Source organism: Triticum aestivum, chromosome 4B, assembly GCF_018294505.1.
Source record: "Triticum aestivum cultivar Chinese Spring chromosome 4B, IWGSC CS RefSeq v2.1, whole genome shotgun sequence".
In the NCBI taxonomy this organism is placed as follows: domain Eukaryota; kingdom Viridiplantae; phylum Streptophyta; class Magnoliopsida; order Poales; family Poaceae; genus Triticum; species Triticum aestivum.
The window spans coordinates 71,864,552-71,890,123 of NC_057804.1; positions in this window are offsets into that span (position 1 = coordinate 71,864,552).

Sequence of the window (25,572 nt, forward strand, 5' to 3'; positions counted from 1 at the left end):
GGGTAAAATAAAGATGACCCTTGAGAGCGCGACTCCCAAGGGAAAAAGGGCTAGGTGAGGCAAATAGTAAAACCAAGGTTGGGCCTTGCTGTAGGAGCTTTATTCAAAGCGAATTTTCAAGGGGGTCCCATAAATCACCCGACCGCGTAAGGAACGCAAAATCCGAGAACATAACACCGGTATGACGGAAACTAGGGGCGGCAAGAGTGGAACAAAACACCAGGCATAAGGCCGAGCCTTCCACCCTTTACCAAGTATATAGATGCATTAATAATAATATAAGAGATATTGTGATATCCCAACCAAAATCCTGTCCACCATGGAGAAATCTTCAACTTCACCTACAACTAACAACGCTATAGGAGGGACTGAGAAAAGCGGTAACATAGCCAAGCAATGGATTGCTAGGAGGGGTGTCAAAGGTTAGAGATTCATGGCAATTTGGGAGGCTTGAAGAGTAAATGATATGTAGCGCAACAAAGCGATAGAACGAAGCAACTAGCATAGCAATGATAGTAGTGAGATCCAGGGTAGCGGTCATCTTGCCTGAAATCCTGCAAGGAAGAAGAACGAGTCCATGAAGAATATGAACGGATGAAGCCGAACCAAGCGTAGACGAACGAATCCTCACGATCGCAACGAAACAGGAACTATCGAAAAGAAGCACACAACAAGGTAAACACACCACACAAGAACAAGACATGATGCTCAACCAAGTACGATGCATGACAAAGCTACATGAAGCTACTCATGGCAAGAGATGATGCAAACAAGAGCAACACATCAAGGCAAGTTTAAATGAGGCCGGAAACAACATATAACAATTCCGGTAAGTCCTCATATGCAAATTTCGAAATTGGTCCAGATATGAATAAACCTTATGTTCAAGTTGTTAAATAGCAAGTTAAAATGCACCAAGATGATCTACATGAGATTCTAGTCAAGTTACATATAAAGTTCATTTAGTTCGGAGCTACGGCCTAGAAGATATGAGCAAAACAAGTTAAACATGGCATTGATGCAAAATGCATTCAAACATCAAGAAAACACACCAAAACAAGGATGCAACATCATAATATGAAACTACATGCAATTCTAAGCAAGTTTCATATAGAGCACACTCAAAACGGAGCAACGGTTCAACACACACACACATGAAACAAGTTTAAAGGACAAGCTATCCAAAACAACAACTAGGCATATTGCAAGCATCAAAACAATATGCTACAGCACCCCAACATGAGAACAAAAGACATGGACATGATGTACAGGTAAAGCATAACAAAACATGAACACTGAGCTATCTCCAGAAATCACTAGAACATGCTCAAACACACATGGCAAGATTGCAAATGATAACAGTTTCAGGTTTTGCAGAAATAACATCAGGTTGCAATGTTTAGAGCTATCAAACAACATGTTACAGGAACTTATCATGGCAACCAAAGGCATGGTATGATACTACTAAATTCATAGAACAAAAGTCCCTTACTGACCATGAGCCAAAAAGGATCAGAAGATATGATGGCACCCATGTAAACATGGCAAGTTATATTACAGATTCATACATGGCAGGAACAACGATAAGAAGGCATGTTGGTGAGCTTGTACCACTCACCACAAAGAAATACATGGCATGGCAAGGCAACCAACTGTAATAAGACATATTTATTAAGCTAAACATGGCAAGAGAAAGTTCATAGGGTGCATGGAGCACTAGCAACAATCATGGCAACAACTGAACTTAATGTTATTAGGCTGAGAGCAACATTATTTAGCAACTTTGGAGCAAGATTACAACAAGCTACATCAGGCTATAATTACAACCAGGGGCATGAATGGATAGAGGAAAACCATATGTTCAAAACATCCTTACTGAAGTATTTCAAAATAAGCATGGATCTCTCTGTAGCATCACGTTTACATGGCATCAAAATAACAGCAGAACATGGACTAAAATCAGCAACATCACGAAGCCTAGTTTGCATGCTTGTGCTAGTCACCAAATTGATCACAAAAATACATGGTAAGCACCTCTATAAAGATGGCATGACATAGTTCAAAACACATGTATACATCAACCTCATAGGATGCACACATCAATCATGGCAAAAATGACAAATGAGCAAGTTCTGTTAACAGACAGCAGACAACATCACCTAGCACTCTTGCAACGAAGATTCAGGCATCAAGATGAGCTCAAATGAACATGATGCAATGGAATGAAATGAAGTACTCGTTGAGCCGAACAATTTGACATATTACACGCACAAAACGGAGCAGTATGCATGGAGATATGATGCGATGAACATGGCATGATAATATGCAACAATTCGGGGACTTAGCAGATTATCAGGGAAAAACATAGGAGCATAATATAGCTATTAGTCGCACGGGCGCGGGATTGCGGGGCTCACCATGGGCTTCGGCCCAGGTCACAGGGGAGGCCAGGCGGGCCGAGGGAGATGGGCCGGGGAGGCCGAGGCCCACGCGGGGCTGGGCGGCCCCGAGCGGAGGCCGGCTGGATCGGGCTCCTCCCGATCCGCGGCGGCGGCGCGTTCTCCGGCGAGCTCGCCGGCCGGAGGCGGGGCCGGACAATGACGGGGAGGCGGCGGAGCAAGCGGGATCTCGGGGCGGGGCCGGCTGCGGGCGACGGAGACGCGCGGCGCCCGAGGCGGAGGGCCGCGGCGGCAGGGCGGCGGGGTCTGGCAGGCGGAGCGCGCCGGCGGGCTGGGTCGCCGGAGGGGACGGTGCGGAGCGCGGCGCCGGAGGCGGAGACAGGCGGCGGCGGGCGGCGGAGCTCGGGCGCGAGCGGGCGCTCGGGCCGGGCGGCGGCGCGGCCGGGCTTGCGCGGGCCCCGGATGGGCCTGGCGGGCCGCGGCGGAGGGAGGCGGCGGGGGACACGTGTCGCACGCGGGTTGGCTGGAGGCGACAGTGGCGGACGTGTTCGGCGCGAACGGACGCGTCCGGTGGCGGGAGGAGGACGAAAGCTAGGGTTTGATCCGCGAAAATGGACGGGGAGGACGTTTATATAGGCATAGGGAGCTAGGAGAGTCCAAATGAGGAGCGGTTTTCGGCCACGCGATCATGATCGAACAACCGAGAGCATGGAGGGGGTTTGGATGGGTTTTGGGACACTTTGAAAGTGTGTTGGGCTGCAAAGAGAAAGGGGGGTTCGGGCTGCGCGGTTAACTGTTGGAGTATCAAACGGACTGCAAATGGCACGAAACTTGACAGGCGGTCTACTGGTGCTATACCAGGGCCGCTTGGCAAACCTCGGTCCATTCCGAGAATGTTTAACACCCGCTCACAACGAGAGACAAAAAGGAGAACGCCGGAGGGCATAGGAGCGCCGGATTGCAAAACGGACAACGAGGAAAATGCTCGGATGCATGAGACGAACACGTATGCAATGCAATGCACATGATGGCATGATAAAAATGCAACACACAAGCAAATGACATGGCAGCAACGATGAATAACTGGCAGACACCTGGCGCATCGGATCTGGGGCGTTACATGTTTCCCTTCTTGGTATATTCGTCCGTTCATGGGTCTGGCCGCCATGTCGCCAGTCATGGCTTACTCAAAATTGGACCTGCAAAGAAAATGCAAAAACGTTTGTGTGCCACGGAGCGGTTAAGCCGCATTGCGTGGCCTATCCTAGCTTTGCCTCCGTCTACTGCCGGAGTATTTGATTGAGCTCTTTATGAGCCGGGCTATCCTGTCGCAAAGTAGTTCAGACTCCTTTGATGGTGTCCGGAAGCTTGGCTGTCGACTCAAGGTTCGATTGAGAGATGCCACTATGTGCTTCTACTGTTAAGGCGACGGTGTATTCTTCGGCACAGAGGGAGCGTTCAGCCTTGCCATTAACTGTTATGACGCCGCGCGGACCGGGCATCTTAAGCTTAAGGTAGGAATAATGTGGTATCATGTTGAATCAAGCAAACACGGTTCGTCTGAGAAATGCATGATAGCTGCTGCAAAAAGGGACGATGTCAAAGATTAACTCTTCATTGCGGTAGTTATCCGGTGGTCCGAAGACTACCTCCAGAGTGATGGAGCCTGTACAACGGGCCTCCACACCCGGTATAACACCTTTAAAGGTAGTTTTAGTAGGTTTGATCATTGAAGGATCGATACCCATCTTGCACACTTTGTCCTGATACAGCAGGTTCAGGCTGCTGCCTTCGTCCATAAGGACTCGTGTGAGGTGGAATCCATCAATTATTGGATCAAGGACTAGTGCAGCTGAATTGCCCTGACTGGTATTGGCCAGACGATCTATACGGTCAAAGGTGACCGGGCCGGACGACCATGGGTTATATTTTGGGGCGACTGGCTCCGTTACGTTGACATCCCTAAGTGTGCACATCCACTCCCGCTTGGGAATATGGGTGGCATTTATCATGTTCACCATTTTGATTTGCGGGGGAAACTTCTTTTGCCCTCCTGTGTTTGGTGGCCGGGGCTCCTCCTTGTCGTCATTGCTTTGCGACCCCTTCTCCTTGTTTCCGGCACCTGACCTACCGGCTTGTTTGAAGACCCAACATTCTCTGTTGGTGTGGTTGGCTGGTGTTCCTGGGGTGCCATGAATTTGGCATGGATGGTCGAGTATACGGGCCAAACTGGACGTGCCCGGACTGTTTCTTTTGAATTGTTTCTTCCTTTGGCCGGTAGTAGAGCCACTGAATCCGGCATTGACGGTCGTGTCTTCAGTGTTTTCGCCATTATTACGACGCTTGTGTTTGCTGCGTCTGGGCTTCCCGTTGTTATCTCTTGGTCCAGAAGTCCCAGGCTTGCTTGAGACGATGTTGCTATGAGCTAGCCAGTTGTCCTCACCCGCACTGAAGCGGGTCATGAGTGTCGTAAGGGCTGCCATGGATTTCGGCTTCTCTTGGCCGAGGTGTCGGGCAGGCCACTCGTCACAGATGTTGTGCTTAAAGGCCGCTAGGGCTTCGGCATCCGGACAATCGACAATTTGGTTCTTTTTAGTTAAGAACCGAGTCCAGAATTTCCTGGCTAACTCTCCGGGCTGTTGGGCTATGTGACTTAAGTCATCAGCGTCCGGTGGTCGCACATAAGTGCCCTGGAAGTTGTCAAGGAATGCGTCTTTGATATGTCCATTTTGCATCATGCTTTTATATCAATATTTATTGCATTATGGGCTGTTATTACACATTATATCTCAATACTTATGGCTATTCTCTCTTATTTTACAAGGTTTACCATGAAGAGGGGGGATGCCGACAGCTGGAATTCTGGCTAGAAAAGGAGCAAACGTTGGAAACCTATTCTGCACAACTCCAAAAGACCTGAGACTCCACGAATTTTTTTTGGATTTATTAAGGAATTATGAGCAAAAGAAATAGGCCAGGGGCCCACACCCTGTCCAGGAGATAGAGGGGCGCCCCCCTGGGGCGCGCCCTCCTATCTCCTGGGACCCCTGCTGGGCCTCCGGCGTCCATCTTCTGCTATATGAAGGGTTTTGTCCTGGAAAAATTCGTGGGCAAGCTTACGAGATGAAACTCCGCCGCCACGAGGCGGAACCTTGGCGGAATCAATCTAGGGCTCTGGCGGAGCTGTTCTACCGGGGACACTTCCCTCCGGGAGGGGGAAATCATCACCAACGTCATCACCAACGATCCTCTCATCGGGAGGGGGTCAATCTCCATCAACATCTTCACCAGCACCATCTCATCTCAAAACCCTAGTTCATCTCTTGTATCCAATCTTGTATCAAAACCACAAATTGGTACCTGTGGGTTGCTAGTAGTGTTGATTACTCCTTGTAGTTGATACTAATTGGTTTACTTGGTGGAAGATCATATGTTCAGATCCTTCATGCATATTATTACACCTCTAATTATGAACATGAATATGCTTTGTGAGTAGTTACGTTTGTTCCTGAGGACATGGGTGAAGTCTTGCTATTAGTAGTCATGTGAATTTGGTATTCGTTCGATATTTTGATGAGATGTATGTTGTCTCTCCTCTAGTGGTGTTATGTGAATGTCGACTACATGACACTTCACCATTACTTGGGCCTAGAGGAAGGCATAGGGAAGTAATAAGTAGATGATGGGTTGGTAGAGTGACAGAAGCTTAAACCCTAGTTTATGCGTTGCTTCGTTAGGGGTTGATATGGACCCATATGTTTAATGCTGTGGTTAGGTTTACCTTAATACTCCTTTTTGTAGCTGCGGATGCTTGCAAGAGGGGTTAATAATAAGTGGGATGCTTGTCCATGTTAGGGCAGTACCCAAGTGCCGCTCCACCCACATATCAAATTATCAAAGTACCGAACGCGAATCTTATGAACATGATGAAACTAGCTTGACGATAATTCCCAATGTGTCCTCGGGAGCTTCTTCCTTATTATTAGAATTTTTCTAGGCTTATCCTTTGCTACATAAAGGATTGGGCCACCTTGCTGCACTTTATTTACTTTATTTACTTTTGCTCGTTACTATTTATCTTATGACAAAACTATCTATCACCTACTATTTCAGTGCTTGCAGAGAAAACCTTACTGAAAACCGCTTATCATTTCCTTCTGCTCCTCGTTGGGTTCGACACTCTTACTTATCGAAAGGACTAAGATAGATCCCCTACACTTGTGGGTCATCAGTCTTCCAGGTTCTCCCAACTGCCAATGGAGTTTGCTAGCAGGCTATTCAGCCAATGCTGAGCCGGTCCCTTGAGTTTTAGTGGGAGGTACTTGATGGCATGCAGATCATCGCCGCGGGCCATATGAATGTGGAGAAGGAAATATTCAATCCATACCGCGGGGTCTGTTGTCCCATCATATAGTTCGATGTTCATGGGTTTAAACCCTTCTGGGAACTCATGCTCCATTACTTCGTCAATGAAGCATAGGGGGTGTGCGGCGCCTCTATGTCAGGCTACATCGTGCCACAGTTCCAATGAGTCTGGTCTGCTGTATTCGGCCCGGCCGGATTTGTATTAAGTATATCTGGCATGGCGGTCATCATCACGTGTTGGGGCGTGCCCCCGTGATCCGTAGATCGATCTTGACTGTCCTGCTTTGTTTTCCAATTCATCTCGCAGGTCCTGCGTGTAGCCCCAGGCCATCGTGTTTTTATTTGTTTGGTGACGGGGTGCGGGCTGGTGTTCGGGCTGATACGCCGCCTTGTCTCGGCCATGAGGTGGCCGGTCAGCTGCATCCTGCGCTGGTAGTGTGGGCTCTAGTGACTCATCCTCGAATTGAGGTAACAACCTGCGCCTCGGGTAGCTTTTGGTTGGGTGCTCGAGTCCATATTCCTCGGCTGCCATGACCCGAGTCCATCTATCAGTTAGCAGATCTTGATCAGCTTGAAGCTGCTGCTATTTTTTCTTCTGGCTCTTTGCAGTGGCTATAAGTCGGCTCTTGAAGCGCTCCTGCTCGACGGGATCCCCAGGCACGATAAACTCCTCGTCGCCGAGGCTCACCTTGTCTTCGGAGAGGGGCATGTAATTGTCATCCTCCGAGTCTCCATCCATTGCCTGTTCATTGGGGCTAGCTTGCCCATCCTCCCGTCCGGCTTGCTCGAAGCTTGGCTGGACGGGATTGTTTTCGTCTTTGGCATCATCCGTAGTGTTATTGTCTCTTGTGCCGGTATCGCTATTTTTGCTATGGCGGGGCTTAGAGCGGCGATGCTGACGCCGGTGCTTAGATTGCTTCTCAAGGGGATTATCCTCCGTTGCCTCATCGCCATTGCTTTCTTTGGGTATGTCCACCATATATATATATATATATATATATATATATATATATATATATATCATATGATGAAGTGGCTGTCCAGTGCCCTGTGGGCGGTGGTTCTTGTTCTTCTCCAGCATCGTCGTCCATACCGTCGATGTCTTCGTAGTCGAAATCAAGCATGTCGGTTAGGTCGTCGACAGTGGCTATTAAGTGGGTGGTGGGTGGGTAACGAATTTCTTCGTCGTCCGCTTCCCACTCAAGCCGGACATAGTTCGGCCAAGAGTCTCCTGACAGGTAGAATGACTTTAATGAATTTAGCACATCGCCCAAGGGCGAGTGCTGAAAGATATCCGTGGAGCTAAACTCCATAATCGGTGCCCAGTTAGACATGATGGGCACGGATGTACATGGTTTGGAACCTATGACCGGAGACGAGTCCGGAGGTCCGTTGACACAGACCTCGTTGGAAGTGAGATCCGTGTTCGGCTCTATCGCCGTTGAGTGTGCGGCCTCCATGGCGGGGTCCATCTACCCATCCTCGGATGGCACAGTCTGCTCCCGATTTAGAGCCGGGGCAGCTGTACGTGTGATCGCCCAAACACCGTCCGATGGCAGATCTAAGTCATGCTCATCGTGATTGTACGGCGCACCTGTCATGGGCTCGAATCCGTCGAAGATCAAGTCTCCGTGGATGTCGGCAGTGTAGTTCAGGCTTCCAAACCTGACCTGATGGCCAGGGGTGTGGCTATCGATCTGCTCCAGATGGCCAAGCGAGTTGGCCCGCAGTGCGAAGCCGCTGAATACGAAGATCTGTCCGGGGAGGAAAACCTCACCCTGGATCGCGTCGCTGTAGACAATTGAAGGAGCCATCAAGCCTTACCGTGACAACACAGTGGAACTCTCAATGAAAGCACCAATGTCGGTGTCAAAACCGGCGGATCTTGGGTAGGGGGTCCCGAACTGTGCATCTAAGGCTAATGGTAATAGGAGGCGGGGAACACAATGTATACCCAGGTTCGGGCCCTCTCGATGGAGGTAATACCCTACTTCCTGCTTGATTGATCTTGATGATATGAGTATTACAAGAGTTGATCTACCACGAGATCATAGAGGCTAAACCCTAGAAGCTAGCCTATGATTAAGATTGTTGTTGTCCTACGGACTAAACCCTCCGGTTTATATATACACTGGAGGGGGCTAGGGTTACAACAGAGTCGGTTACAGAGAAGGAAATCTACATATCCGAATTGCTAAGCTTGCCTTCCATGCAAAGGAGAGTCCCACCCGGATACGGGACGAAGTCTTCAATCTTGTATCTTCATAGTCCAACAGTCTGGCATAAGCATATAGTCCGGCTGTCCGAGGACCCCCTAATCCAGGACTCCCTCAAGGGCCCGAACCTGGGTAAACATTGTGTCCCCCGTCTCCTGTTACCATCGACCTTAGATGCACAGTTCAGGACCCCCTACCCGAAATCCACCAGTTTTGGCGCCGACATTGGTGCTTTCATTGAGAGTTCCGCTGTGCCGTCACCAAAAGGTTTTATGGCTCCATCAATCATCTACAACAATGCAGTCCAGGGGGAGATTTTCCTCCCCGGACAGATCTTCGTATTCAACAGCTTCACACTACGGGCCAACTCGCTTGGCCATCTGGAGCAAATCGATAGCTACGCCCCTGGCCATTGGGTCAGATTTGGAACCTTGAATTACGTGGCCGATATCCACGGAGACTTGATCTTCGATGGATTCGAGCCCATGACGGCCGCTCCCTGTCACCACGATGAACATGACCTAAATCTATCGTTGAACCATGCTCAGGAGATAGCACCTACAACCGCTCTGGCCCTAGATCCAGAGCAGATCACGCCATCCGAGGACGGGATGCTCAACCCCGCCATGGAAGCCGCAGACTCAGCAGCGATAGATCCGCACACAGATCCAACCTCGAGTGGGCCCTGTGTCATCGGAACCTCAGATTCGTCTCCGACCATAGGTTCCGAGCCACGTGCATCCGTGCCCATCGAACCCGATCGGGCGCTGACCGTTGAGTTTAGCTCCGCGGACATCTTCCGGCACTCGCCTTTTGGCAACATGCTGAACTCATTAAGAACCCTCTCCTTGTCAGGAGACTCACAGCCGAATTATATTTGGCTCGAATTTGAGGTCGATGACGGAGAATCCCGCTTCCCACCCACCACCCACTACATAGCAACTGTCGTGGACTTAACCGACATGCTTGACTATGACTCCGAAGACAACGACGGTATGGACGACGATGCCGGAGAGGAGCAGGCACAAAAACCACCGCTTACAGGGCGTTGGATAGCCACCTCCTCGTATGACGTATACATGGTGGATACACCCAAAGAGAACAACAACGACAATGAAAATCTAGTCGAGGATAAGCCTCCTGAGATACAACCAAAACATCGACGTTAGTGGCGCCGCTCTAAGCCACACCGTGGTAAAAACAGCAATACCGTCACAGGAGAAAATAATACTTCGGACGACGCCAAAGACAATGAAGACCCCGTTGAGCCAACCTCCGAACAGGACGAACATGAAGATGGGCGAGTCAGCCCTGATGAACAAGCCCTGAATGAAGACTCGGAGGACAGAAACTACCTTCCGCTCTTCGAGGACGAGGTGAGCCTCGTTGATGAAGATTTTATCGTGCCTGAGGAGCCTGTGGAACAGGAGCGCATTAAGCACCGGCTAATTGCCACTGCAAGGAGCCTGAAAGAGAAGTAGCAGCAGCTTCGAGCTGATCAAGATCTGCTCAATGATAGATGGACTCACGTCCTCGTAGCTGAAGAATATGGCCTCGAGCGCCCAACCAAAAGCTACCCGAAGCGTAAACTACCACAGTTTGATGACGAGGCGCTGTAGCACATCCTACTAGCGCATAATGCGGCTGACCGGCCACCACGCGGCCGGAACAAAGCGGCACCTCGAGCCAAACACCAGCCCGCACTACCTCGCCGTAGAAACAGAAATACAACAGCTCGGGGATACACACATGACCTGCGGCGTGACTTGGAAAACAGTGCAGGTCAGACAAGATTGATCTACGGATCGCGGGGGCGTTCCCCTACGCATTATGATAGCCACCTGGCGGACGTGACAAACATAATCATGACCGCGCCGATGACTCTAGATGAACTCCATCTGAACTACGTCATGACCTGGCCCGATACAGAGGCGCCGCACACCCCCTCTGCTTCACTGATGAAGTAATGGAGCACTATTTCCCAGAAGGGTTTAAACCCGTGAACATTGAATCATATGATGGGACAACAGACCCCGTGGTATGGATTGAGGATTTTCTTCTCCATATTCATATGGCCCGCGGTGATGATCTTCACAGCATCAAATACCTCCCGCTAAAACTCAAAGGACCAGCTAGGTACTGGTTGAACAGTCTGCCCGAAAACTCCATTGGCAACTGGGAGGACTTGGAGGATGCTTTTCTCGACAACTTCCAAGGTACATATGTCCGACCTCTGGATGCCGATGATTTAAGTCACATAGTCCAACAACCCAGAGAATCAGCTAGGAAATTCTGGACTAGGTTCTTAACTAAAAAGAACCAGAATGTCGATTGTCCGGATGCCGAAGCCCTAGTAGCCTTTAAGCACAACATCCGTGACAAATGGCTTGCCCGACACCTTGGCCAAGAAAAGTCGAAGTCCATGGCAGCCCTCACGGCACTCATGACCCGCTTCTGTGTGGGCGAAGATAGCTGGATAGCCTGTAGCAATAACAATAAAAGCGAACCTAGCACTTCTGAAGCCAGAAACAGCAACGACAAGCCCTGACGCAACAGACACAAGCGTCAAAACAACAGTGACAACACCGAAGACACGGCGGTCAACGCCGGATTTAGTGGCTCTAAGTCCGGTCAGCGGAAGAGGCCATACAAAAGAAACAATCCGGCCCCGCCCAATTTGGACCGCATACTCGATCGTCCATGTCAAATCCACGGCACCCCTGATAAACCAGCCAATCATACCAACAGAGAGTGTTGGGTCTTCAAACAGGCCGACAAGTTAAATGCCGAGAACAAGGAGAAAGGGTCCCAAAGCGAGGACGGTGATGAGGAGCCCCGGCCACCGAACACAGGGGGACAGAAGAAGTCCCCCCCCCCCAAGTTAAAACAGTGAACATGATATATGCCACCCATATCCCCAAGAGGGAGCGCAAGCGCGCACTCAGGGACATCTACGCGATAGAGCCAGTCGCCCCAAACTTTAATCCATGGTCATCCTACCCGATCACTTTTGATCGCAGGGATCATCTGACCAGTATCCGTCATGGCGGTTCAGCCGCACTGGTCCTTGACCCAATTATTGATGGGTTCCATCTTACGCGAGTCCTCATGGACGGTAGCAGCAGCCCGAACCTGCTTTACCAGGATACAATGCGCAAAATGGGTATCGATCTCTCAAGGATCAAACCCACCAAAACCACCTTTAAAGGTGTCATGCCAGGTGTAGAGGCCTGCTGTACGGGCTCAATCACACTGGAAGTGGTCTTCGGATCTCCGGATAATTTCTGAAGCGAAGCATTGATCTTTGATATAGTCCCATTCCGCAGTGGCTATCACGCACTGCTCGGACAAACCGCATTCACTCGATTCAATGCAGTGACGCACTACGCCTATCTCAAGCTCAAGATGCCCGGACCATGCAGTGTTATAATAGTCAAGGGAAACAGGAAACACTCCCTCCGTACCGAGGAGCACATCGCGGCCCTTGCAGCAGAAGTACAGAGCGGCCTTTTCAGGCATAACCGCAATTCAGCGGCCAAGCTCCCGGACATTGTCAAACAAGTCTGAACTACTTCGCAGCAGGACGTCCAGTTCGTCAAGGGCTTGACTAGCAATTCGGCCTCCGTCCGAGTCCCAACCAAACAGCGGCATTTGTACCATGTGTACATAACTTCGCACTCAAAATACCATGGGCATAGACGGAGGCACAACTAGAACGTGGTCCACAATACGGCTCAACCGCTCCTGGACCCGCATACTTTTACTATTTCTTTTTCTTTTTAGGTTTCTTTTTTCCCCCAGGCCTTTTCCTGATAACCTGATCATCGGACCTATCAAGGGACAGATACACCAAGAAGACAAGAAGCTTTGACGTATAAGGGAACCCCCAGGTGGTCTCTGCTAACGATCTTTATACCTGTTTTAAAAACCCGCACGCAGCTCGCCCTTGGTCATGGCATGTCAAATAGCCCTATTTTGCTTATCGCATTACTTGTACAAATACGCCTTGACGTATTAGTCAAATTACAATGGAAAATAATTTGCGTCTCAATGTTTGCGGCGTCAGCCTATTGCTTGATTTTTTCCTTTTCTTTATATTCTTATCAATTACGCCGTACACTCTGGTACGCCTTAATTCGCCAGAGGCTTCATCATACCCCACAATACGACAATATAGTCCGAACACTTTTACAATACAGTTCGGCACCCCGAACTTATAACATTATATGCATCGGCTCCGAATCATGTCTTTGGTCAATAGTTGGGTTGCCAGGCTCCTATGCTTACTACCTTATGTTCCGCTATATCGGCTAGGGTAGTAAAGGGAGAACTACTGCGATTGTGTCCCGGTTCTTCCGGATGAGCACCTCAGTAGAGAAAGCCGAAAACTGATTATCATGATGCGGCGAGAGCCGGTCAGCTGTTCGAGAGGTTACAAATCTTTAGCGAATTTTTCTGCATTATGCGATGAATCGGTTTTTATCCGATCAGGCATGTATAGCACCCCAAGTTCGGACTTCCGAACACCAGGGGCTGCGCCTAAATTTTTCTTGTCAAACTCCTATGGCTAAGTGAGAGTAATAAAGCCGCATAGTCTGATTGCATGGTTTGTTGCACTAAACACCTCCTTAAAGCACCAAAACCTTGGATAAAGAGTGTTTAGATTTATCTCGAACACCCCCGTACTACCTACATGGGGGCAGAAGCCGACGACTGGCCAAATCTCAGGTTTAACAAAATGGCATATTTTAAATAACAAACATTATATTACACAACAGATCTGTTTCATATTACATGACAGAATAACATGAGTGTATTCATGGGAAAATGGTATCCTTAGCACATTGCTCCGCCACAAGGCAGGATCCCTCCAGGACACTGTCAAAATACAGTTTGGGTGTGTGGTGCTCCTTGCCCGCGGGCGGTCCCTCGGTCATCAGTTTCATGGTGTCCATCTTTGCCCAGTGCATCTTGGCATGGGCAAAGGCCATTTGCGCACCTTCGATACAGATCGACCGCTTGATGGCATCAAGCCGAGGGCAGGCTTGATGTCTACTACACAACCTTCTTCTTGTAGACTTTGTTGGGTCTGCAAGTGCACAAGTTTGTAGGACAATAGCAAATTTCCCTCAAGTGGATGACCTAAGGTTTATCAATCCGTGGGAGGCGTAGGATGAAGATGATCTCTCTCAAACAACCCTGCAACCAAATAACAAAGAGTCTCTTGTGTCCCCAACACACCCAATACAATGGTAAATTGTATAGGTGCACTAGTTCGGTGAAGAGATGGTGATACAAGTGCAATATAGATGATAGATAAAGGTTTTTGTAATATGAAAATATAAAAACAGCAAGGTAACTAATGATAAAAGTCAGCGCAAATGGTATTGCAATGATAGGAAACAAGGCATAGGGTTCATACTTTCAATAGTGCAAGTTCTCTCAACAATTATAACATAATTGGATCATATAACTATCCCTCAACATGCAACAAAGAGTCACTCCAAAGCCACTAATAGCGGAGAACAAACGAAGAGATTATGGTAGGGTACGAAACCACCACAAAGTTATTCTTTCTGCTCGATCTATTCAAGAGTCCGTAGTAAAATAACACAAAGCTATTCTTTCCGTTCAATCTATCATAGAGTTCGTACTAGAATAATACCTTAAGACACAAATCAACCAAAACCCTAATGTCACCTAGATACTCCATTGTCACCTCAAGTATCCGTGGGCATGATTATACGATATGCATCACACAATATCAGATTCATGTATTCAACCAACACAAAGTACTTCAAAGAGTGCCCCAAAATTTCTACCAGAGAGTCAAGATAAAAACGTGTGCCAACCCCTATGCATAGGTTCATGGGCGGAACCCGCAAGTTGATCACCAAAACATACATCAAGTGGATCACGTGATATCCCATTGTCACCACAGATAAGCACGGCAAGACATACATCAAGTGTTCTCAAATCCTTAAAGACTCAATCTGACAAGATCACTTCAAAGGGAAAACTCAATTCATTACATGAGAGTATAGGGGGAGAAACATCATAAGATCCAACTATAATAGCAAAGCTCGCGATACATCAAGATCGTGCCATCGAGAGAACACGAGAGAGAGAGAGATCAAACACATAGCTACTGGTACATACCCTCAGCCCCGAGGGTGAACTACTCCCTCCTCGTCATGGAGAGCGCCGGGATGATGAAGATGGCCACCGGTGAGGGATGCCCCCTCCGGCAGGGTGCCGGAACGGGCTCCCGAGAGGTTTTTGGTGGCTACACAGGCTTGCGGCGGCGGAACTCCCGATCTATCTCCTTCGACGGTTTTAGGGTATATGGGAATATATAGGCGAAAGAAGTCGGTCGGGGGAGCCTCGAGGGGCTCATGAGAGTGGAGGGCATGCCTGGGGGGGGGCCCTATCTCATGGCTTCCTCGGCGCTTCCCTGGCTTGCACTCCAAGTCTCCTGGATCATGTTCATTCCAAAAATCACGCTCCTGAAGGTTTCATTCCGTTTGGACCCCGTTTGATATTCCTTTTCTTCGAAACACTGAAATAGGCAATAAAACAACAATATGGGTTGGGCCTTCGGTTAATAGGTTAGTCCCATAAGTAATATAAAAGTGTATAATAAAGCCCGTAATCATTCAAAACAGATAATATAATAGCATGAATGCTTCCTAAATTATAGATACGTTGGAGACGTATCAAGGCACTGACAAGCCGCTTCACGACTCCGAAGTAGCCGCTGGGAATGGCTTCGGCAGGCCATAGCCGGATTATTAAATCCTTCATCACTAGTTCGGCCGCCCTATGCAGCTCGACCAGCTGTTTTAGCTGATCGCTAAAGGGCACCGAATGTTCTGGCGCAAGGTGTTGCGACCAAAACAGCTTCTCCGTAGAGCTCCCCTCTTCGGCTCGGTAGAATTCTGCAGCATCTGACACACTGCGCGGCAGATCCACCAACGCCCCTGGAGAACTCCAAATCCGGGTCAGTAAGAGGAACCTTTCCTTCACACATATGCTCTGCATAATAAAAGCCTTACCCGCCACGATTTTCTTGGCCGCCTAGATTTCCTGGAGGGTGCACTGGGCTTCGGCTCGGGCATCGTGTGCGCTCTGGCGGGCCTTGGCAAGTTCGGACTCTTGATCCTTAAAGTCGCGTCCAAGGACTCACACTTCTTGACGGCATCCTGGAGCTCTTGCTGGACCTCACTGACCCGGCCTCATGATTTTTGCGTGCGGCTCGTTCCTTCGCCGCTTTGTCCTCGGCCTCGGCCAGCACCTTTGAAAGGATCGATATAGTTGACTAGAGGGGGGGGGGGTGAATAGGCAACTAACAATTTTTAGCTTTTCTTTACCAAATTAAACTTTGCATCAAAGTAGGTTGTCTAGATATGCAACTAGGTGAGCAACCTATATGATGCAACAACAACAACCACACAAGCAAGCAAGGGATACAACACAAATAAGCTTGCAAAAGTAAAGGCACAAGATAACCAAGAGTGGAGCCGGTGAAGAGGAGGATGTGTTACCAAAGTTCCTTCCTTTTGAGGGGAAGTACGTCTCCGTTGGAGCGGTGTGGAGGCACAATGCTCCCCAAGAAGCCACTAGGGCCACCATATTCTCCTCACGCCCTCACACAATGCGAGATGCCATGATTCCACTACTGGTGCCCTTGAAGGCGGCGACCGAACCTTTACAAACAAGGTTGGGGCAATCTCCACAACTTAATTGGAGGCTCCCAACGACACCACAAAGCTTCACCACAATGGACTATGGCTTCAAGGTGACCTCAACCGTCTAGGGTGCTCAAACACCCAAGAGTAACAAGATCCGCTAGGGATTAGTGGGGAGAATCAAATTTCTCTTGGTGGAAGTGTAGATCGGGGCCTTCTCAACCAATCCCGAGCAAATCAACAAGTTTGATTGGCTAGGGAGAGAGATCGAGCTAAAATGGAGCTTGGAGCAACAATGGATCTTTGGGGTGGAAGAGGTAGTCTACTAGAGGAAGAAGACACCCCTTATATAGTGGAGAGACAAATCCAACCGTTATCCACTTAACCAGCCCGCGACCTGTGGTACTACCTCCCCAGACAAGCGATACTACTACAAGGGCTCATGGTACTACCGCGGCGGACCGCGGTACTACCGCTGCAACGACAGGAGCTAGTTCAGGCCTGAGCCGCAAAGGCTGAGGGCGGTACTGCCGCTGACGCGGTACTACCGCTCCCCCTTGTGGTACTACCGCAAGGCCGGATTGGACTAGCCTGGGAAGGGCGCAGATGAATAAAAATACATCCGTGCCTACTTCCGCTGAAAATCAAACAGTGCAAAAATCTGACACGGTACTACCGCACCTGGCATGCGGTACTACCGCGCAGGGAGCGGATGTAAAAAAATACATCCGCCCCTACTTCCGCTTGTGTTGCTATGCTAGACCAGGACTCACGGTACTACCGCGCGCATGGGGCGGTACTACCGTGTAGGGCGCGGATGTAAAAAATTACATCCGCCCCTATAGCCGCATGAGCGGCTGAGTCTGGTCCGAGGCCATGGTACTACAGCTCCTTAGGAGCGGTACTACCGTGTGCACCTACAGTACTACCGCAAGGGCGTGTGGTACTACCGCGGGGGCCTGCGGTACTACCACTCCTAAGAGTAGTACTACCGCATTCCTCAGAACAACAACACTAGGAATCCTTCTCTTTGCAAAATATGAAGAAAACGGAGGATGCTCCAAAGCGCAAAGGGAAAGGCGGTGCAAAGGGAGTAAACGTGTACGTGATGATTCCACCCGAACCTTTCCAACGCGGACCCCCTCTTAATAGTACGACTTTCTTACGACTCAAATCCACCGAAAAGAAATGTAGAAAAATCTGGTCTTCAATAGTCTTCGAGGGGTACCAAACCATCTTGTGCTTAGTGATGAAGCATCTGAAATACTCAAGGCACATGATTAGTCCGCAAAAGCATTGTCATCAATCACCAAAATACCCTAGGGATAAATATGCCCTTACAAGCTACCCCTTTTTGGTGGATTGATGACAATACGGGATTTGCACAAGGGGAAATAATATAGACATAAGGAAACCCCACATCTCTAAAATATAGACGAGCTCCCCCTAGATGAGTGCTATCTAGATAAGTGCTTTGGACTGCATGACACGTATACTAGGATCAACACTCCCCCTATATTTTATAAACAATGCATATCTTGCAACAATAAGGCTAACACTAAACAAGATAGTAAATATGAGCATAACATAAATAGCACAATATATCATAAGCTCAATAAGGTACGATAGAGTGCATATGTCTTACACCATATGATAGACCAAGTCTCACGAGCAAACTAAACCATAGCAAGCAAGGTTCAACGGAACAAACGCGAGCAAAGCAAACACAAGCATGACACAAGAAGCACGACACAAGACTCGCAAATCCCTACACTCTCTCCCCCTTTGGCATCGAGACGCCAAAAATGTAGAGAGGACACCTACAACACAAGTGGTGGCTCAAGCGAAGTAATCAGTCGCACGCTCCTCGTCAGACTCGGCAGCGGGAGCGGTCTCCTCATTGTCCTCCTCAGAATCAGTCCACTTGAAGCCTTGTTTTGCCATCCACTCCGCCTCTGGAGTGATGCGCTCCTCAGAACCGCCAGAAACATCCTCTCCAAAAAGGGTCGTAATCTTCTTGTCGCGACGGCGACCCTCCTTGGAGGCAACATGAGTCCTGTACTGCCCCTTTGCCTGCATGCAAAACAAGGTCTTCATCTTGTTCTTCAGCCTCTTAGCCCAAGATGGCTCAAAGGTGGGAGGGATGTAACCCTCAGAGCTGTCCTCGTCCGTTGTCTCCTCCTCATCCTCATCCGCATCCACATCCATGGCAACCGCGGCCTCAGCACGAGAAGTGGTGTTAGCCCACTGAGTCTTGACACGGAGCCTGATGGACTCATGTCGAATCCAACCAGGGGCCTCAAAATCATCCTGAGGGTAGAGCTTCTCCCAAGTTGCTGAGATCAAATGAAACAAATAAGGTCCATAGATGGGGACCTTGCGGTTGAAGACTGCAAACCGAAGCTCACACCACATGATATGTGAGACATCAAGTGGTAGCGTCTGAGAGTTGTGCGCTTCCTCACACAGGAGCAGCATGTCCACAAGAGAAGCATGCACCTTGTCCTTGTCACCAATGCATGGGAAGAGAGAGTTGCGGAAGATCCGGTACATGATGTCAAGGAAGGAGTTGAGCACCCAAGATGACTTGCCACTAGAGAGCTTCTTCTCAATGAGGAAGGGCTGAAGCTTGTTCTTGTTGGCTGACTCGGGATTGGCATGAGGACGAACACCTTGAGATGTGGCGAGCCCCTCATCCTGAACACCAAGCAAATTCATGAACTCCTTCCATGTAGCAGTCAGCTGCCGACCATTGGTCATCCAAGTCATAGTCCATTCCTCATTAGGATGGAAGTACACCGAGGCAAAGAACTGAGCCACAATCTCAGGATCAAAGTCTTTGTGAAAAGAGATGATGTGCTCAATGCCAAATTGCTCCACAAGATCCAAAGTCTCACCAAAGTAGTCCCAGTGCTTCTCTTCCCTCATATGATGCATGTCAATCCAGTGCACATCCACATAGATGTTTCGCTTGGCCTTGATCACATCCAAATAAATGAGATTTTGCTGCTTGGTCCAGAACAGGTCATTCCCTCAAAAGTTGGCACGAGGATGCACATAGGGATTGATCTTCCTTCGAGAGATGAACTCAGAAAGTGGCATCTCATCCATGCCCATGATGGGTTCCTTGTCCTTGGTGGCGGTGGTCTTGGTCCTGCGTTGGGGGGCACTGGAGCCCTCTAGAGCTTCATCTTGATTTTGCAAACGCTTGGAGCCCGTGTCACGGCTTGGATTGGAACAGCGAGCAGAGGCACCAGAGCCACCACCTAAGACACAAAACACAAAAACACGCACAAAAAGCGAGAAAGATCAATGCAAAGAACACAACAAAGCAGTTAAACAAGTAGAACTCGCACTTGATAATTGCCACATGAGAGGTTTGACAATAACAGTAGCATTGCTTGGTCACGCGGTACTAAAATTTTAGTGCCGCTCCAAGTCACGGTAGTACCGTGCGGGCGGTAGTACCGCATGCTGTCAGATCCGAAACTGCCAGTGGATCTGAGTACTACCGCGACAACAAAGCGGTACTATGGTCGATCAAATCTACCATGGGGAAACATATCAAGTAGGATCTCTACGCATTACTACTCTCCTACACCCTACTCTTGCAAAGATTTAGCCTAAAATCTCAAGAACCGCATGCATCTCCCCAAATCCCTCTCTTGTTGGTTCGACACTGCTTGGTCACGCGGTACTAAAATTTTAGTGCCGCTCCAAGTCACGATAGTACCGCGTGGGCGGTAGTACCGCGCTAGAGGTGCGGTAGTACCGCACGCTGTCAGATCCAAAACTGCCAGTGGATCTGAGTACTACCGCGACAACAAAGCGGTACTACGGTCGATCAAATCTACCATGGGGAAACATATCAAGTAGGATCTCTACGCATTACTACTCTCCTACACCCTACTCTTGCAAAGATTTAGCCTAAAATCTCAAGAACCACATGCATCTCCCCAAAAACCTAGAAACAAAAGAACGAACCAACAAGAGAGGGATTTGGGGAGAAACCTTGGTCCATGGCAAGTGGACGTGGTGGGGAACGATCCCACCAGTTGGAATCCGAGGAGAGCGGCCGGAGACGGAGATCCGGCGAGGGCCTCCGGCATCGTTCTTGGGCAGGAGAGAGAGAGAGGCGGCGTGGGGAGAAAGAGTGAATGGGTATGGGGGAGTTAGAACCCCCCTGCCCGCTCTTAACCCCCACGCGCTCGCTACTCTGCGGTAGTACCGTGCGTCATTGCGGTAGTACCACACCATGGGCGGTAGTACTGCTCCACCAGCGGCGGTAAAAAATTACTGTCGTGCTGGTTGCGGTAGTACCGTGTCCTTGCGGTAGTACCGTGGCAGGCCACGGTAGTATCGTGAACCCAAGAAAATGCAGTTTCAAACAAAAGGAAGAAACACCTTTGCACGGGATCTTCAAGCGAACGAACACACCAATGAGCTAACAAATGAGACACCACAAGCACAAGCTTGGGACGAAGAGAGAAAAGCAAGAGACAACAAGGACCAACAATGAGACACAACCTCTCCAAGGAGAGGGCGGTGGCCGGAGCCACCTATGTTTGAGTCGATTGGTATGGCACCGCAAAGAATTATCCTTGGGCCCATGACCAAAACTCGTCTTTGAAGCACACGTACCATCAAAAATGGCTAATGTGAAAGAGTTGATCAATTTATGCATAATGGGGGGAGGGAGAGTTCATTGAGAGAACAACACTCTCCCTATGTCCATGCCTACACCTAAACTAGACAACAAGTTGAGTGTGGTGGGGTGTGCAAGGGTTCAAGTCACATTGCTCGAATCAATGATATTTAGCTCATGCCGTAACTCGCAAAATCTTGCTTCATCCAAGGGCTTCATGAAAATATCTGCAAGGTTATCACGAGTGTTGACAAAGTTGAGCTCGATCTCCCCTCGCCTAATATGATCCCGGATGAAGTGATACCGAATCTCAATATGCTTCGTCTTGAAGTGTTGCACCGGCTTGAGAGAAATCTTGATGGCACTTTCATTGTCACACAAAAGAGGCACTTTGTCACAAATGACACCGTAATCCTTTAAAGTGTGCCTCATCCATAAGAGTTGTGCACAACAACTACCGGTCACCACATACTCCACTTCGGTGGACGAGAGAGACACACAACTTTGCTTCTTGGAAGACCAACTCACCAAAGAGCAACCAAGAAATTGGCACCCTCCGGAAGTGGACTTCCTACCCACTTTGTCTCCCGCCCAATCGGTACCCGAATATCCTACAAGCTTGAAGTTTGCTCCTCTTGGGTACCATAAGCCAATGTTTGGGGTATGAGCCAAATATCGAAAGATTCGTTTGACCGCCACAAAGTGGCTCTCCTTAGGTGCGGCTTGAAACCATGCACAAATTCCCACACTCAACATGATATCCGGTCTAGATGCACAAAGGTAAAGCAAGGATCCAATCATGGAGCAATATACATTTTGATCCACCGCTTTACCATTGGGATCAATTTCAAGTTGGCACTTGGTGGGCATTGGAGTGGAAGCCGGCTTGACATCACTTAGCTTGAATCTCTTGAGCATGTCTTGAGTGTATTTGGCTTGGTTGATGAAGGTTCCTTCTCTTCTTTTCTTGATTTCAAACCCGAGAAAGAACTTCAACTCTCCCATCATAGACATCTTGATCTTTGAGGTCATGAGAGCGGAAAATTCTTCATTGAAAGCTTTGTTAGGGGAACCAAAAATAATATCATCAACATATAGTTGGCACACAAACAACTCCCCTTTGACCTTATTAGTAAAAAGAGTGGGGTCGATTTTCCCAATTTCGAACCCATGATCTTGTAACAACTCCGTAAGATGCTCATACCACGCATGTGGGGCTTGTTTAAGGCCATAGAGCGCCTTATGGAGTTGTTACACGTGATCGGGGAAATAGGGATCTTCGAACCCGGGGGGTTGTTTGACATACACCAACTCATTAATGGGACCATTAAGAAAATCACTCTTCACATCCATTTGTTGCAATGTGAAATTATGATGAGAAGCATAAGCAATCAACAAACGAATATATTCAAGGCGAGCAACGGGAGCAAAGGTTTCACCGTAGTCGATACCCTCGACTTGGGAGTAGCCTTGTGCCACCAAACGAGCCTTGTTGCGAACAATGATCCCATGACCATCTTGCTTGTTCTTGAATATCCACTTGGTTCCAATGACATTATGATTCCTGGTTGGCCTTGGCACTAATTTCCACACTTGGTTATGCTCGAAGTTGTTGAGTTCTTCATGCATGGCATTGAGCCAATCCGGGTCCTCGAGCGCCTCATAAACCTTTTGGGGTTAGACACAAGAAAAAAATGCATGATGTTCACAATAGTTTGCTAATTGTCTACAAGTGCTTACCCCCTTTCTTAGGTTTCCAACCACATTCTCCATAAGAATACCCTTGGTGGTGATCTTGGAAGCGATCTTCGCGGCACGACGCTCTAATTCCTCCTCGGATGTGAAAATAGGAGGAGCATCATCTTGAGCGCCGTCTTGAGCTTGTTCTTGATCTTGAGCTTGCTCTTGATCTTGAACTTGCTCGAAGGGGAGAACTTGACCTTGGGCATCATTTGGTGGTTCATCACCATCTTGAGGTTGATCTTTCCCTTGATCTTGTTCATGAGGTTGAGGGCCTTCACTTTGTTCTTCAGAAGCGTGTGGGTCTTGGGTTGGTGATGGCTCCACTTGAGTGGAGCATTGTCGTTCTCCTTCAGCCACAAGGGGTTCCTCAATGGGTAGAATATTACCAACACCCATTCTTCTTATGGCTTGGGAGGAATTTCATCACCTACATCACAAGTACCACTTTGCTCTACTTGGGAGCCGTTATTTTCATCAAACTCTATGTCACACGTCTCCTCAATGAGTCCGACGGACTTGTGGAGAACACGGTAAGCATGAGCGTTTGTAGCATAACCAACAAATATGTCCTCATAAGCTCTAGCCTCAAATTTAGACAAATGAACACCTTTATTGAGAATGAAACACTTACACCCGAACACCCGAAAGTACTTGAGGTTGGTCTTGTTATCGGTAAGTATTTGATAAGGAGTCTTGTTCAAGCCTTTGCGGAGATAGAGCCGATTGGATGCATGACATGCTGTGTTGATGGCTTCGGCCCAAAAGTTGTATGGAGACTTGAACTCTGCCATCATGGTGCTTGCCGCATCCATCAACGTCCGATTCTTCCTCTCCACGACACCATTTTGTTGAGGGGTATATGGTGCAGAATATTGATGCTTGACCCCTCATCACTAAGAAAAGCATCCAAGGTGTAGTTCTTGAACTGGGTGCCGTTGTCACTTCTTATTGTCAAGATCTTTGCATCATGTTGACGTTGAGCTTCATTTGCAAAGTCGATGATGGTTTGTTGAGTCTCACTCTTCCTCTTGAAGAAGTATACCCAAGTGTATCTTGAATAATCATCCACAATCACCAAGCAATACTTTCTACCTCCAAGACTATCAATGGATGGAAGCCCAAAGAGATCCATGTGAAGGAGCTCCAAGGGTCTCTTCGAGTAGATGATAGTCGTGGGAGGGTGAGCCTTCTCATGAAGCTTTCCTTTGATACAAGCACTGCAAGCATGATCTTTGGCAAAACTAACATTTGTTAGTCCACGGACATGGTCCCCCTTGAGAAGACTTTGCAAAGATCTCATATTGATGTGGTCTAAACAACGATGCCAAAGCCATCCCACATCAACTTTAGCCATTAGGCATGTCGCGGGCTTAGTGGGTCGCTCCGAAAAGTTAATCACATAAAGACCGTTCTCGACATGCCCAACAAAGGCTACTTTAAGAGTCTTTCTCCACAACAGGGCCACGATATCAATATCAAAGAAAGTGGCAAAGCCCATGAGTGCAAGTTGACGAACAGAAAGTAGATTGTAAGCAAGGGACTCAACAAGCATGACTTTCTCGATTGTTAGATCGTGAGAAATGACAACCTTGCCAAGACCCAATACCTTAGAAGATGAGGCATCACCCAACTCGACGTTGGTGGGCATAGAAGGGATCTTGTGCACGTCCACCACCAAGTCCTTGCTTCTGGTCATATGATTTTTTGCTCCACTATCGGGCAACCATGATCCTCCACCGGAAGCAAACACCTACAAGAGATCAATGCTTGGTTTTAGGTACCCATTTTGTAATGGGTCCTTTGATGTTAGTAACAAGGGTCTTAGGAACCCAAATAGACCATTCAATGTACTCATAAGGAGAACCAACAAATTTAGCATAAACATGCCCATCACTAGCACGACACAACACATAAGAAGGGTTAAAGTCGCCGGCTTTGTTGGAAGGGGTGGCATTGCCCTTTTTGACATTACGACCTTTCACATTGTTCTTCTTCTCCTTAGGAGCACCCTCTCCCTCCTTCACAAAATTTTGCTTGGGAGGGGGAGGTCGTTTGGCCTTGTCGTTCTTCTTCTTATTCTTGGACTTGGGTACGAACCCAATTCCCTCCTTGGCCACAACTTCCTTTTGATTGCTCAAAAGGTCATTGAGGTTCTTTTCACCTTGTATGCACGTCACAAGGCCTTTCTCAAGTTGCTCCTTCAACTTGGCATTCTTCTCCACAAGATGCACATGCTCACAACACGGGTTAGTGGCATTTGCATTATCAATTAATACCATATGAGGAAAGGTGGTTTTTTCTTTGGTTAGCTTCACTTGGAGTTGATCATGAGACTCCTTGAGGCTAGCATGAGCACCCTTCAAGACATTGTGGGCCTTGTCGAGTATATCAAACTCCTCCTTGAGTCTAGCATGGTCAACGCCAAGTTTAGCCTTCTCGGAAGTTAGTACACGATATACAACAAGAGCATGATCAAGATCTTTCTTTAACTTAGCATGGTCATCGTTATGTGATTC